This window comes from Quercus suber, unplaced genomic scaffold (genome assembly GCF_002906115.3).
Source record: "Quercus suber isolate HL8 unplaced genomic scaffold, Cork oak 2.0 scaffold_1088, whole genome shotgun sequence".
Classification (NCBI taxonomy): Eukaryota; Viridiplantae; Streptophyta; class Magnoliopsida; order Fagales; family Fagaceae; genus Quercus; species Quercus suber.
In genome coordinates, this window is record NW_027070493.1 from 1 (window position 1) to 16,415 (window position 16,415).

The 16,415-nt window shown below is 35.1% G+C and overlaps 1 long non-coding RNA gene across 1 annotated transcript; it reads right to left on the bottom strand.

The window, feature by feature from the left end:
* Positions 1-223: 223 nt before the first annotated feature.
* LOC136065703 (uncharacterized) lies at positions 224-3,120 on the bottom strand. The gene is made up of 2 exons (XR_010627298.1): positions 2,868-3,120; positions 224-512 (listed from the first exon to the last, which is right to left on the bottom strand). It is a non-coding gene; the product is annotated as an uncharacterized LOC136065703 (long non-coding RNA).
* Positions 3,121-16,415: the final 13,295 nt, after the last annotated feature.

Below are 16,415 nucleotides of genomic sequence, written 5' to 3' on the forward strand. Positions count from 1 at the left end.
CTGAAATACCCATAGAACACCTTGGTGCACTCTAGTTTTATAGGCTTAGGTTCTACTGATTTGTATGTATTTTATTTTTATCCCAGTGGAATTGGAATTTATAGACTCAAGTTCTTCTTCTTCTTCTTCTTCTTTTATTATTATTTTTTTTTTTTAAACAGCCAACATCTTAGTAAATCCCTATAGCAGCATTTTAAGATATAATATAGACCAAAAATTAATTGTTTCAATGGAAATGTCATTCTTTTAACTTTTAACACACAGATGAAGTCTATGCATAAATGAATTAAGTTTCGCCCAATAACTTTTTTTTGGCTAAAACTCTATAACATCACATTAGAATCAATACCATTGTAGCTACATTTTTCCAACAACTAATACTTTATAACAACTAAAAGTAATTTGCTCTTTCACAAGTTGTATATGCTTAACAACAGTCCGCAAATATCTTGCTGATGGATGGCATCCACCTTTTCCTTGAACGTTCCAGCTTTGGTAGATGACTGGCTTCACTGTCCATTTACAAGTGTAGAAAATGTATTAGAAATAATAATATGCCATTAACATAATAGTTCAAAAACTAAGGCGCTAAAAAGCCAAGATTTTCAAGTGTACAACATATGGAGCAGCAAGATTCTGAGGGGGTAATATATTTAGCAGATTATAAAATTGGGGGTGAAAAATATTTGATGAATTAACTCTCCCAAGACTACAAATCTAAAATAATGAACCATGAACCTAGTGTTCCGTATATGAAAAATTACAATTACAAGGAAAAAGAATTCATTTGTAGATAGGACCATCAAAGCACATAATAAGCTCATGAAAGGCTCTATTCCAGACCTTCACTCATCTGACCATTCTCATCCTACCCATTAGCTCTTAACAACTTAATAAGTTTATTAGAAAGGGGAAGAATGGTAAAATAAGAAGTTAAGTTTATATAACATTGTACTGTACTTAACCAGCTTAAATACACAATCAATAAAAAATCTCAAGTGTCAACAAATAAATATAGAAGGAGAGGCTTTCCACTGGTAACTTTATTTTATTTTTTGAGAAAGCATTAATAACTAAGTAAATACTAACTGAAATGTGGTCTTACAAATTTCTTTAACCTTGATATCCTTGAATATAACTATTTTATCAGATTGATTCCCAATATCTCGTATTAGTTCAAAACATCAACAGTATTCATCATACCAATTTAGTGTAGATGTCAACTGACTGTATTGGAAACAGAGCAACTATAAAGAGGTTTGAGTATATTTTCTTAAAAGTTAAAATGAATCAGACCTAATTATAGTAAGGTAAACAGTAAACTACTGAATATAAAATTAGAGACATTAACATATCTATTTAGCAGGTCATTCTATTGGCAAACAAAGCAACTATGTTACCCACTTGAAAACACAGCTTAAAGTGTTTCCTGCTATAGCTTTCTCAGTTTGGATGGTATAGTTTGAAGTATAGAACCCATTCCGATGACAATGACTACCAACCCAACATAGTATTGCAAATTACCTGCTAATTGAAAGTTATTCAATGAGCACCTAGCTTTAAAACCTTAAAAATGATTTCATCCAAAATAATTCATCTGAGAAAGGCTTTGCAAAAATAATAACTTTGTCACCATGATCCTCATACAGCATATGCTCACCCTTAAATCTTGAATCAATGGTAGCAGCTATTCTCTCCAAATGCTATCAAACATTTAGGAGCATGCCAAGAAGTTGCAAATAGACTTCAAATTCACAACCCCAGTTGACACACAAGTTCCACAAAGCTAGTCAAATAAACAAGTAGGCTGCCCGTGTGCATCCCTAAACATTTTTTAGGGTACCTATCACAACAAAAAAATACTATTTGTTGAAATTTTAATCGCCTCATTTTGCACCTCCATTTAAAGAAGTCCATTGAGAATATACATGCCTATTCTACTACTGAACTATTCACATGCATACTCAAGACCCTTCAAACAGATCAAATAGCAACACAGTGAATGTACACAAATCTTGTGACTTAATTGGACATGTCCTTATTCCAATTACTGTCAAAAATAAAAAGAAATTGAAGTTTGGCATACAAAAATTGTATATCACATTTAAGTAATTTCTTTTTCTTTACAGTATATCAAGTACCATAAAATGATTGGGTTATGAACATGTATGTTAATGACATAAGATCAATTATAATACAAATTAAAAGCAAGAAACATTATGTGATAAAAAGTTAAGATTGCTATTCCTATTTCTTTATTGCAGTAATCAAGCAGAATCTTTATTAAGAAAGACATACACACATTGGTTGTTATCCTATAAATAACACAACAAACAAAATTTCTCTGCAACTTGTAATTGTTCCATGGAGGAAATATAAACAAAAAAATTTAGTTCACATCAACATAAGGAGACGATAGAACAAGAGAGATCAACAGAAAAATCCCAGACCCAATGAAAACCCACTGACCCACAGAAAACAAAAAGACCCATTGAATAACCACGACTCATCAGAAAAATCAGATACCCAAAGACCCACTGAAAAGCCCTCTAAAATTCACAGCCACAAAAACCCAGGATAACACCCAAAGAACTCATTGAAATTGAACCCACAAACCGAAACAACACAAACATATAGCGATAGAACCGGAGTGAATGAAATACAGAGAAAATACAATAAAACAACACAAACTACATGAAGAAGATTGAGGATTCCTCCTCACCCAGCCCGCACACAATACCCACAAGAAAATCAATGAAATAAAGAGTTCATATATCTGCATTTTCAAATGGGTAATCCTAAAAATAAAGAAAAAAGGAAACAAAACAACGACATTGAAATTAGAATTTTATTGTTTTGATCCTTACCTTTAAGATATCAAAACGATTTTCATCTTTGAAGAAACCTTCACCTGAGAATGCAAGAAGAAAAAATCTGAGAGGAGTGGAGAACATGAGAGATAAACAAAGATGCAGAGAACGCGAGAGACACTAGAGAGCGGCGCCGACGAGCTGGATTGGATGAGAAGAAGCGCCACCGATTTGAGGTTGTGGGTGTGCGGCTGCGGCTGTCTGGTTCTTGTAAGGTTTTAGCTGTGATTTGAGGGTTTTGTTTAGAGAGGCAAACTTGTTATAATTTTTGGTTTATATATAAAACCTGTTTAACCGGTTGCCAAAACCCATTAAAATTATATCCACGGTCAAGATTAGAACAATACAAAATGGAGGATTCAGATTTAGGGGGTACCGTACCCCCTTTTTTTTGGGGGGGTACGGTAGAACGACCCTATTATATATAGTATATATTGTTCATGCCAAAATTAAATTTACAATATTTTGATATTAGTTTTTGCGTATATAGCAGAAAAAGATGTCAATACTTGCATATTGGTGACATTTACATTACATTTAAGATCAAAAGTCGTGTAATTCAACTATATAACAACTCTTGATGTTTTTAATGAAAACATTTAAGATTCAAATCATCTCTACTGCAACTATTGAATTATTAAGAGAGAGAGAGAGAGAGAGAGAGAGAGAGAGATGACTAAAACATGAAGTACAAGGAATACACATTAGGGGTGTGACCCTCTGTTCCCTCCCAGACGTGGTGGCGGTGATTCAAAAATTCGTCCTCGTTCTAGTCTTGCAAAGCGGATAGGTGGGCTGTTCTTTTGTTTTACAATGACAACTCGAGACAGTTTTTGGCTCTCTCTTGCGTAAGTTAATTTCTCCGTCTTGTCATCTGATTGTTGCATCAAATAAATTGCCACAACATATTCAGAAAATAAACAAGAAATAGATACAAAGTTTAAAATATAATAAACAGTTTAAATTGGATATAAAATAACGGTGTCAAGTTCATCACAGTTGATTTGGAAGTAAAAAAAAAGACATCGATCCCTAGTACCCTTGTATTGTACTTGCTTGTTAAAAGTTTTTAATGCCTATTAAGATTGCTTCATTTATCGCAAACTAATTGTCTATATGGAGGCATGAGACTTCAGAGTTAGTCTTCAGCCATCTAATTCATTGTCGCTGTAGGGTGCGTGGGTGTATTTGTTTGTTTGTTTGTTTTTTTTCTTTTTCTTTTTTTTTTTTTTTTTGGAGACATATATGTTTAATATTCATTTGCATCTAATTTGTATGTATACACTGTTGGGCTTTGTGGAGCCTAGTTTATTTTTGGCCCATTTTATAGCCCATTGTAACCCTGTAAGTAGGATATAAAAGCCGCTTTTATAATTAGGGTTTGTGACTACTACTGTTGTTGTGTTTTTAGAGAGAGAGAAAAACACTGTAGCCGCACTTTGTATTTTTCCCTAATAATAGTGAAATCCCTGCAACTCCGTGGACGTAAGCAAATTGCCGAACCACGTAAATACTGTCTAGTGCGTGTGATTATTTTTCTTTAACATGTGTTTTCTCTATTTATTTTTGTTTCTCACAGGTTGGAATTTAGGTTAAATTCCCAACAACTGGTATCAGAGCCTAGGGTTAGGTTTGAGTGGGAGCAATGGCAGAAAAAGCAGGAAAGGTGTCTGGAATAGAAAAGTTTGATGGCACAGACTTCGCGTATTGGAGGATGCAGATTGAAGATTATCTTTATGGGAGGAAATTGCATCTGCCTCTTTTGGGGACAAAACCTGAGGCTATGAAGGCTGATGAATGGGCTCTTCTTGACAGACAGGTACTGGGAGTTATCAGGTTAACCCTGTCTAGGTCTGTTGCACACAATGTGGTGAAGGAGAAGACCACAGCAAATCTGATAAAGGCTTTGTCTGGTATGTATGAAAAGCCGTCAGCAAATAACAAAGTGCATCTGATGAAGAAACTATTCAATTTGAAGATGGCAGAGAATGCATCAGTAGCACAACATCTGAACGAATTTAACACTATCACAAATCAATTGTCGTCTGTAGAAATTGATTTTGATGATGAGATTCGTACTCTGATCGTCTTGGCTTCTTTGCCAAACAGTTAGGAGGCAATGAGGATGGCAGTAAGTAATTCTACAGGAAAGGAAAAGCTCAAGTACAATGATATTCAAGATTTAATTCTGGCTAAGGAGATTGACAGAAGAGATGCAGGTGAAACCTCAGGATCTGGTTCTGCCCTAAACCTTGAGACAAGAGGCAGAGGTAATAACAGAAATTCAAATCGGGTTAGATCAAAATCCAGAAATTCTAATCGGAACAGAAGTAAATCTAGATCAGGCCAACAAGTACAATGCTGGAATTGTGGGAAAACAGGTCACTTTAGGAACCAATGCAAAAATCCTAAAAAAAAGAATGAAGATGATTCTGCTAATGCTAGAACAGAAAAGGTACAGGATGCATTACTTCTTGCAGTAGACAGTCCACTTGATGATTGGGTTTTGGACTCAGGAGCTTCGTTTCATACCACTCCACACCAAGAAATCATATAGAATTATGTTGTAGATGATTTTGGTAAGGTGTATTTGGTTGATGGTTCAGCCTTGGATGTTGTAGGTATGAGAGACGTTCGGATATTGTTGCCCAATGAGTCTATTTGGTTACTGGAGAAGGTTCGACATATTCCTGACCTGAGGAGGAATCTGATTTCTGTTGGACAACTTGATGATGAAGGGCATGCAATATTATTTGTTGGTGGTACTTGGAAGGTTACAAAGGGAGCTAGGGTATTGGCTTGTGGAAAGAAGACTGGTACTCTATATATGACCTCAAGTCCGAGAGACACAATTGCAATTGCTGATGCAAGTACTGATACAAGCCTATGGCACCGCAGACTTGGTCACATGAGTGAGAAAGGGATGAAGATGTTGCTATTAAAAGGAAAACTACCAAAATTGAAGTCCATTGATTTTGACATGTGTGAAAACTGCATCTTAGGAAAGCAGAAAAATGTGAGCTTCTTGAAAACTGGCAGGACACCGAAAGCTGAAAAATTGGAGTTAGTGCACACTGATTTGTGGGGGCCTTCTCCGGTTACATCCCTTGAAGGTTCAAGGTACTACATCACTTTCATTAATAACTCAAGCAGAAAGGTATGAGTTTATTTTCTGAAAAATAAATTTGATGTATTTGAAACTTTTAAGAAGTGGAAGGCCATGGTTGAGACAGAAACAAGTTTAAAACTAAAATGTTTGAGGTCTGATAATGGAGGAGGGTACATAGATGGAGGGTTCAGTGAGTATTGTGCTGCACAGGAAATTAGGATGGAAAAGACCATTCATGGGACACCACAGTAGAATGGTGTGGCTGAGCGCATGAACAGAACTCTTAATGAACGTGCTAGGAGTATGAGGTTGCATGCTGGACTACCAAAAACTTTCTGAGCTGATGCTGTTAGCACTGCAGCTTACCTAATAAACCGAGGGCCATCAGGTCCCATGGAGTTCAAACTTCCTGAGGAGGTTTAGAGCGGTAAAGAGGTAAAGTTTTCCCATTTAAAAGTTTTTGGTTGTGTTTCTTATGTTCATATTGATTCTGATGCTCGTAGTAAACTTGATGCTAAGTCTAAAATATGTTTTTTCATTGGCTATGGTGATGAGAAATTTGGCTATAGGTTTTGGGATGAACAAAACAGGAAAATCATCAAAAGTAGAAATGTGATATTTAATGAACAGGTTATGTACAAGGACAGGTCAACTGTAGTCTCAGATATTGCAGAGATAGATCAAAAGAAATATGAGTTTGTCAACTTAGATAGATTGACTGAAAGTACTGTCCAAAAAAGGGGTGAAGAAAATAAGGAGAATGTAGATTCACAGGTAGATCAGAGTATACTTGTAGCTGAAGTCCGCAGATCTTCTAGGAACATTAGACCTCCACAGCGTTATTCACCCACTTTAAATTATCTACTATTGACTAATGGTGGTGAGCCAGAGTGTTATGATGAAGCCTTGCAAGATGAAAATTCAAACAAGTGGGAGTTAGCCATGAAGGATGAGATGGATTCCTTGTTGGGGAATCAGACATGGGAATTGATTGAATTGCCAGTAGGAAAGAAGGTTTTGCACAACAAGTGGGTATACAGAATAAAGAATGAGCATGATGGTAGCAAACGTTACAAGGCCAGATTAGTTGTTAAAGGGTTCTAGCAGAAGGAAGGCATTGACTACACAGAGATATTTTCTCCAGTTGTGAAGATGTCAACAATTAGACTGGTGTTGGGAATGGTGGCTGCAGAAAACTTACATCTTGAGCAGTTAGATGTGAAGACGGCATTCCTTCATGGTGATTTGGAGGAAGACCTTTACATGATTCAGCCAGAAAGGTTTATTGTTCAGGGACAAGAGAATCTAGTCTGCAAACTGAGAAAGAGTTTGTATGGCCTAAAACAAGCTCCTAGACAATGGTACAAGAAATTTGACAATTTTATGCATAAAATTGGGTTTAAGAGATGTGAAGCTGATCATTGTTGCTATGTTAAATTCTTTGACAATTCTTATATCATTTTACTATTGTATGTGGATGAAGAAGCAATTGTCAAAACAGTTTGCAATTAAGGATTTGGGAGCTGCAAAGCAAATCCTTGGTATGAGAATCATTAGAGACAAGGCTAATGGTACATTGAAGCTTTCACAGTCAGAGTATGTGAAGAAAGTTCTCAGCAGGTTCAACATGAATGAATCTAAACCAGTGAGCACACCCTTGGGTAGTCATTTCAAACTGAGCAAAGAACAGTCACCGAAGACAAAAGAAGAAAGGGACCATATGAGCAAAGTGCCCTATGCCTCAGCTATTGGCAGCTTAATGTACGCTATGGTGTGTACAAGGCCAGACATTGCACATGCAGTGGGAGTTGTGAGCAGATTCATGAGTAGGCCTGGAAAGCAGCATTGGGAGGTAGTCAAGTGGATTTTGAGATATCTGAAGGATTCATCAGATACATGTCTTTACTTCACAGGTGCAAGTTTGAAGCTGCAAGGTTATGTAGATACTGATTTTGCTAGTGATGTTGATAGTAGAAAGAGTACTACTGGGTTTGTATTTACTCTAGGTGGTACAGCTATATCATGGGCTTCAAATTTACAAAAGATTGTTACTTTGTCTACTACAGAAGCTGAGTATGTTGCAGCAACTGAAACTAGAAAGGAGATGATTTGGCTACATGGTTTCTTAGAAGAATTGGGTAGGAAGCAGGAGATGGGCATTCTACACAGTGACAGTCAGAGTGCAATCTTTCTTGCCAAAAATTCGGCTTTTCATTCAAAGTCGAAACATATACAAACAAAATACCACTTTATCCGGTACCTTGTTAAAGATAAACTGGTAATACTTGAGAAGATATGTGGATCTAAGAACCTGGCAGACATGTTGACTAAGGATGTCACTATTGAGAAGTTCAAGCTGTATGCAGCTTCAATTGGTCTTCTAGGTTAAGGACAGGAGGATGAGTTGCAGGGATGAGGGATTGTTTTTGGAGGATAGTGGCTGATGTTGATGATTGAACTAGTCTCCAAGTGGGAAATTTGTTGGGCTTTGTGGAGCTTAGTTTATTTTTGGCCCGTTTTGTAGCCCATTGTAACCCTGTAAGTAAGATATAAAAGCTGCTTTTATAATTAGGATTTGTGACTACTACTGTTGTTGTGTTTTTAGAGAGAGAGAAAAACACTGTAGCCGCACTTTGTATTTTTTCCTGATAATAGTGAAATCCATGCAACTCCGTGGACGTAGGCAAATTGCCGAACCACGTAAATATTGTCTAGTGCGTGTGATTATTTTTCTTTGATGTGTATTTTCTCTATTTATTTTTGTTTCTCACAGGTTGGAATTTAGGTTAAATTCCCAACATACACAGCAGTTGAATAAAAAGGCTCTCCATCCCTCTCTATTTATCGTTCACACACAATATGTATATTTGCCTGTATACCTATATATACATGCCAAACAATATAATAATTTATTGAAAAAGGTGGGTACTTGAGGTTTTCGCCTCTCAATGCAATATAATAATTTCATTTGCATCAAAAGTTTTGCCCAAGGTAAAGCGGGCTATTGCTTTGTTTTATAAAGACATCTCTTGCATTAGTTAACTTCTCCCTAGTTTCACCTGATTGTTGCATTAAAGAAATTAGCACAACATATTCAAACAATAATATATATATATATATACGTATGTATGTACGTACGTATGTATGTATACACAAAATTTAAAAGATCATAAACATAATTGGTTAGGAAGTAAAATGGAAAAAATCCATCTTTATAGCTGGTAGCCTTGTAATTTATACTTCATAAGTTCTGCTTCAATTTTTTGGAGACTTATAATAAATAAAAAATGCAGCTCTAGTATGTTTTTGGAGACATTTCTAATTATCATTTGCACCTAATATTAGCGAGGTGGCTCTGTATTCCCCTCTCTTCATCGTTCACACTCATAAACAACAAATTTGGAAGCTATAGCTATATAAAATGAACCAAATTAGACTGAAGTGAACTGAATAAATTAAAGTGGACACTAATAGACTGAATTGGACTAAAAGGACTGAGGTGGACCGAATAGAACCGAATGGACTAAAGCTGACCAAAGTAGACCGAATAGGACTAAAGTGGACAGAACGGACAGAATATAATCAAAGTGGACCAAATAGGACAAAATATGACTGAAGTTGGCAGAATTGACCAAATAAGACTGAATGGGACTAAAGTGGGCAGAATGGACTTAATAAGACTGAATAGACTGAATAGAATCAAAGTAGACCAAATAAGACCAAAATGTATAGAACGAGATTGAGTGAACCAAAGGGGACCGAAGTGGACTTGCACTACGCTTGGATGAGTCTTTTACCCAAGGTAAAGGTGGGCTGTTGATTTGCTTTATAATGACAACCCCAGACAATTCTTTTCCATCTTTTGCTTCAGTTAACTTTTTCATGTTGGCATCTGGCAAATATAGATACCAAGTTAAAAAAAATCGTAAATATAGTTATTTGGGAAGTGAAAAAGACATAATCTTATTATACTTCATAATATTCCACTACAATTTTTGGTTGTAAGACTATTCCACATAGTTGTTCAAGTTGGGGTTTTTTTCTTTTTCTTTTTTTCCTTCTTTTTTTTTTCTTTTTTTTTTTTTTTTTTTCTTGCTTGAAGCCTAGTGGTTCAAGGGAAGTTCTAAATGAATATTGGACTGCTGTGTTTTATAAGCGACAAAATTATAAAATATTCTAGGAGTAAAATAAATGTATATACTCTACTCCAACATGAATATTAGATCCACCATAAATTTAATTAGCATGATTCACTATCATGTGAAAAGAGAAAGTATGCATTTATTATTATTTTGAAATATTATATAATTACCCTTATAAGTGTTTGCTTCATTATACACTATTCATTTATTGTAATCAAATTGTGTGTGTGGAGGCTTCAGACTTCAGACTTCAGAGTTACGATTGTCTTAGTATTTATAGATGTGTTGGAAAATCCTAGTACTATGTCAAAATTGGCGATATTCATTAAATTGTATTCGGGCTAAGTTTAAATTGTATTAGGGCAAAGTTCAAGTCAAAAGGTGCTCAAAAATGACAAAGTTATGATATGCTTATAGTTGAGGAGTTGTCTTTCGTACCCTAACGAATTTCCTAGTGAAATTTTCTTTATTGAAAAGTAGACATATGGGGCATCAAAACGGCCGGACACAAATTTGAACAAATTTAAATTGAAATGAGTGAGAGATAGAGAGATCACAAAATTGCAGCGTCTTGATATCCAAATCTTATTAGAAAAATGGTTTATGCTAGGTTTCGCAACCATATAAAACACTTTTTCTTAAACAAAAAATAACAATAATAATAAAATTATATATATACCTCGAGTTTTTACGTCTTTCTTGAATACACATAACTTTATTTCAATGAGATTATTGTAAAATAGATCTTCAAGAAGGTACCTTAGAATACACTAGAAGTTCTTGTTCGTATGAAGAAAATCGCTATAGAAGAATTTCAGAGTTTTTGTAACTACTACTGTAGGAAGATAACTGAGTTGCTTACAAAGGTTGCATAGAGAGTCCAGGTTACAAAGATTTAGTAAGTTCTAACTATTTGTAATTGTTTCTTCATAGTGGATTTTTAAGAGGATTGTTTTTGTCCCCATAGTACGTTGTTTTTCCTTTGAAGAGTTATTTTATTGATTTTCCAATTCATCGCCAAAGCTTGTATTTTTACTTCTATATTAATATAATTCAGATAAGTTGATAATTACTTAATAATTCTAGTGTACTTAATAAGACTTCTAAACTAGAATTTTCAATTTGTATCAAAATAAATTGGTTAGAACATGAGTCAAAATAAAATTTTCAGTTGGTTAGAACACATATGAGTCAAAACAAAAATTCCATTTTACAGCCATCTAATGCGCAAGTATTTTGATTTTTCTTCGTCACACTAACAAAGGCACTATTTTACTTCTCCTGTATGTGGATGATATGATCATAACTGGTGATGACCTCAATGACATTCAAGAACTCAAGGATTTTCTCAGTCAACAGTTTGAGATGAAAGATCTTGGACATCTCAGCTACTTCTTGGGTCTTGAAATCACTCATTCTACAGATGGACTTTATATTACTCAAGTCAAATATGCCTCTGAACTCTTGTCTCGAGCTGGACTCACTGATAACAAGACTGATGACACTCTAGTTGAGCTTAATGCGCATCTGACTCCCTCAGGAGGGAAACCATTGTCTAACCCCTCTCTTTACAGACGTTTGGTTGACAGCCTAGTTTATCTCACTGTCACTCGTCCAGACATTTCCTATGTTGTTCACCAGGTGAGCCAGTATCTGTCTGCTCCACGATCGACTCACTATGCTGCTGTTTTGCGCATTCTTCGATACCTAAAGGGCAATCTCTTTCATGGTCTTTACTACTCTGCTCAGTCTCCTCTTATTCTCTGTGCATTTTCTGATGCTGATTAGGCAGGAGATCCCACTGATCGCAGGTTCACCACTGGTTATTGCTTTCTTCTTGATTCTTCTCTGATTTCTTGGCGAAGCAAGAAACAAACTCATGTGGCCCGCTCCAGTACTGAAGCAGAATATCGTGCCCTTGCTAATACCACATCTGAGCTCCTTTGGCTACGATAGCTTCTCAAAGACTTAGGTGTGTCTACATCCTCTTCTACTCCTCTTTATTGTGACAACCAGAGTGTCATTCATATTGTTCACAATGATGTCCTCTATGAACGGACTAAACACATAGAGATCGATTGTCATTTTATCTGTTATCATCTTGTCCATGGTGCTTTCAAGCTAATCTCAGTCTCTTCTAAAGATCAACTTGCAGATATCTTCACCAAGTCACATCCTAAGAGACGCCTTTGTACTTTGGTTGACAACCTCAAGTTGGTCTCACATCCACCTTGAGTTTGAGGGGGGCTGTTAACGTATATAATGTTATGGGCTTTAGGCCCAACTAGATTTATTGTATAGCACACATTCTTGTACTACACTCTTACTTGTACTGCACTCATATGCCTCCTATATAAAAGCATTCATGTATATTCTTTCACTGAGAAATATAATACTATTGCATTCAATATTTCTAACAGCATCTAATATGGTGGCATACACAGAGCAGTTGAATGAAAAGCTCACCATACCCTGCCTCTCTCTTTATCGTATACATGCCAAACAATATAAAATTTAAAGAGAAAAAAGTGCTACTCTGAGTCTGAGACAGTCTTACCTGTAAAAAACAAGCTCCATGCAAGAGACATGACGGTAAGTAGAAGAAGACCAAGGAGTAGACCTCTCTTGACCTTAGAACTCATGATACCTTGTGGAAGAGATGCGTGAGTGAATATCACAATATATATTCAGCCATGCTTATCTTTTTCTCTGCACTTTCTTTAGTAATTTTCCATTATTAATAGTGCTTAAGTTACAGTTCACAAGCCCACAAGCACCTTTGCGATAGTCTATTGAGATTTCTGTTCAATTAATTAAGTTTGACAAACTTTCAATTGACATCCAATAATAAGATAGTCTATGACCACCGCACACCCTTGGTGCGGTGGTCACTCCACAAGTATAAATACTTTGAGGGTGTGGAGGGTTAAGAACTGGGGTTCAAGTCTTCAGGAGGGAGCTTTACACACATATACACTTAGATTAGGTTAGAGTAAAAATTCTATCTTATATAAAAAATAAAAAAATAAAAAAGAATATAGTCTATGAGATTTCTGTTCAGCACTCCTCTGCCTTAAGACGTGGTTTATTGTCATTTATATTATACCATAAAGAATACTAGTAGTTGTCAATTGTATGAATTTTCTTTCTTCTTTCTTAGAAAAAGTTCCAACTTTGCTTCTGCTTTATTGGATCAAAATCACAAATCTTACCCTGTCAATGATGGAATTAAAATGCATTTCAAAGAATCTAATGGGCCACGGGGAGTTGATCCAAATGATTTTGCTATTAAACAATGCATAATGATATATTCAAGGGTTGCTCCCTCTGTCTCACAAAGCATACACTCTTTTTCATCAATATAAATCCTTTTTCCAATTACAGACCTAGTTGGGATTATTGGCCCATTAGCTATACTCCACAACAGCATTTTGAATTTTTCCTTAACTTTTAGTATCCAAAGTTTTTTCCATTATTTGTTCTCCGGTGGTTTTTTCTCAAATCCTCTACTTAGTTGGGATACTTGGTAATTTGACTTTGTGGATAATTTACCTGAGGAAATGGGGAACCAAACTAATGAGTCATCTTGGTTGGTTTCGAGTAGTTGCAATAGGAGAAATTTTCTCTCCAATTCCCTCTTAAATATTTTTCTTCCAAATTTTGCTTTTGTCCATTCTGATTGGGTTTTGCAATAGAGTGGTGTTTATTACACACCACTTAACACACATAAAAAGAATTGAAGGAGTGTCATTTTCCAAAATCTCAAAAGAGAATAATGTAATTGCTCAAAAAATAATAATATAATAATATCTCACATTTTTTAGGGCAGCCGTATTCTTTTAAATGAACCAAAATACAGGGTATTTGGCAAACTCTAAACGCTCATGTTAACCCAAAAAAAAAAAAAATGAGTGAACCATATACTGATGACCCTAATATTTTGACATTAATTAGTATTTTTTGCCTACTAGTGGTGTGGCCCTGGGTTCCCTGTAGGAAGTGGTGGCGGTGATTGACCTATACGTTGTCGCATGGTTGTCTTTACTCGTAGGACTCTGCTTGCACGTGGTAAAGGTGGGCTGTTGCTTTGTTTTATAATGATAGCTTCGGATAATTCTTCTCCGTCTCTTGCAGAAGTTAAATTCTCCATTTTCACTCCTGATGCATCAAAGAAATTATCACTACAATTCAGACAATTAAAAAGAGATATATACGAAGTTTAAAAGATCAAATATAGAGTTGGTTGGGAGATAAAACAGAGATCTATCTCTAGTTAGTAGCCTTGTATCGTACTTCATAATTTTCCACTGCAATATTTGGTCGTAAGGCTATTCTACCTAGCTGTGAACCTTTTATATATATATATATATATATGGAATTCAAATGCTATGAGAGGGAATATATATGTGTGTGTGTGTGTGAGAGAGAGAGAGAGAGAGATATGAGATACCTTCATCATTTGTTGCATGCTTGAGTTTAGCTAACAAAACTAAAGATCATAAGCTATAGAATTTTTTGGAGACATGTATCATGGAGTTGTGCACAAAGAAGATGAATGAAAAGGCTCTTATCCCCTCTCTTCGTTGTTCACACATGAAAGGAAAATTTAGACCTCTGTTGATTATTCTTAATCAACATTACCAATTTAATTAATTAAATCACTTATGCAATGGATTTTAATTTAGTGCATAGTGGGCACTGGGAAGAACTATATCGAAAAAATTAAATACAATGAAAAATAAATTTTGACATAGCAATATGGTTACAAATGGACAAGCCTGACGAGAAAAACTCTTTGGGAGTTTATTGACCACCATCGAACGGAAGAATTTACTAATTAGAATTGAAGTTTACAATATAAGAATATAACTCCAGTCCTAGTGTTGCTACCTGCACTATATACATGCCAATCAATATAAATTTAAATGGAGAAAGGTGCTACAATTACTCTAACCAGTGAAAAACAAGCTCCATGCAATAAAAGTACAAGAAAACCTAGGAGGCCTCTCTTCAGCTCAAACATCATGTTGCCTTGTGGAAGAGAACTGATCACAAGAATTTCATGATATATACCCAGACAAGTTTGTATGTTTCTCTGCAGTTTCTTCGTTCCTTTCCTTAACATGCATCTGCAGGGTCAAAGTTCAGAAGGCCACAAAGCCTTTAGTGGGTAGTTCAAAGACCACAAACACATGCCACCAAACTAAAGGCTAGCAAAATAGGTGGGGTTGTGAATAATAAATTTGTTAGCATAAAAAGCTATAGAAAAATTTGTTCAGAGAGTGTGTTTTTCCACCAGTATGGCAGTGTCCAAGGTGGTTGTTTCTTTGCATTTTCCTAACACATCCCTCATTTTTCTTCCTTTTCTCGTGCTTTACCCTGTCGAGTTGAAACTCACCTAAAAATCCGAGTGCATAAAATATATATATATATATATATGTATAGTGTGGACACCAAATTTGACCTACTAATGTTGATTAATTTTGTTGGACATAATTAATTGTGATTTAAGTTTATTGATAATACTTATTGATACTTTTAGACTTGGAGAGATTTAATTGTTACCTGAATTCTATTTCAAAATATGATATAATCTCATTATGAGTTTATTCTCTTTCCATTTTTGTTGTTATTTGGGGACTTTTTGAAAGGGAACAAAGTTCATTATTGTATGCAATTCATCACGGATTGTAAAGTATGCCAATGGTTGGTGAGAACCTGAAAATCAAGAACCTACTAACTTATTTATAGAATAGTTATTCTTATGCTTAATTGGTTACTCCTCCAATTTCTACTACGACTATAGAGTGAGCATTTTCAGTTATAAATATTATCAAAACTAAACCTGACAACAAAATAGAAGATAATATTTTTACAAACTCTTTGAAAGGGAAATTTCTATGATATTTAGTATGCAATCAATCATATATGATTTTCGAGATTTAAAATAGTATCAAGTTTCATTTTGATAAATAATTGCATTGCAATGTTTTAAGAAACAGTTATTCTATATCTTTTGAATTATTGATAGTTTGTTAAGACTAAATGGATACTAGTTTTTATTTTCATGAATATTTTTCATAATTCGACCCTCTCTTAATTAAAATCCTAGCTCCATTTCTGATATAAGATAATGTTGTTCTCTTAGGACATGTTTGATATGTTGTAATGATTAAAATCTTGTAATGGAATGGTTACTAACGTGGGAATAACTATTTGGTTATTTGGTTGCATTTTTGTTACAAGAAATAGTTATTCCTTAATCATTCTTCTCTAAAAGAGATGTATTAGTTA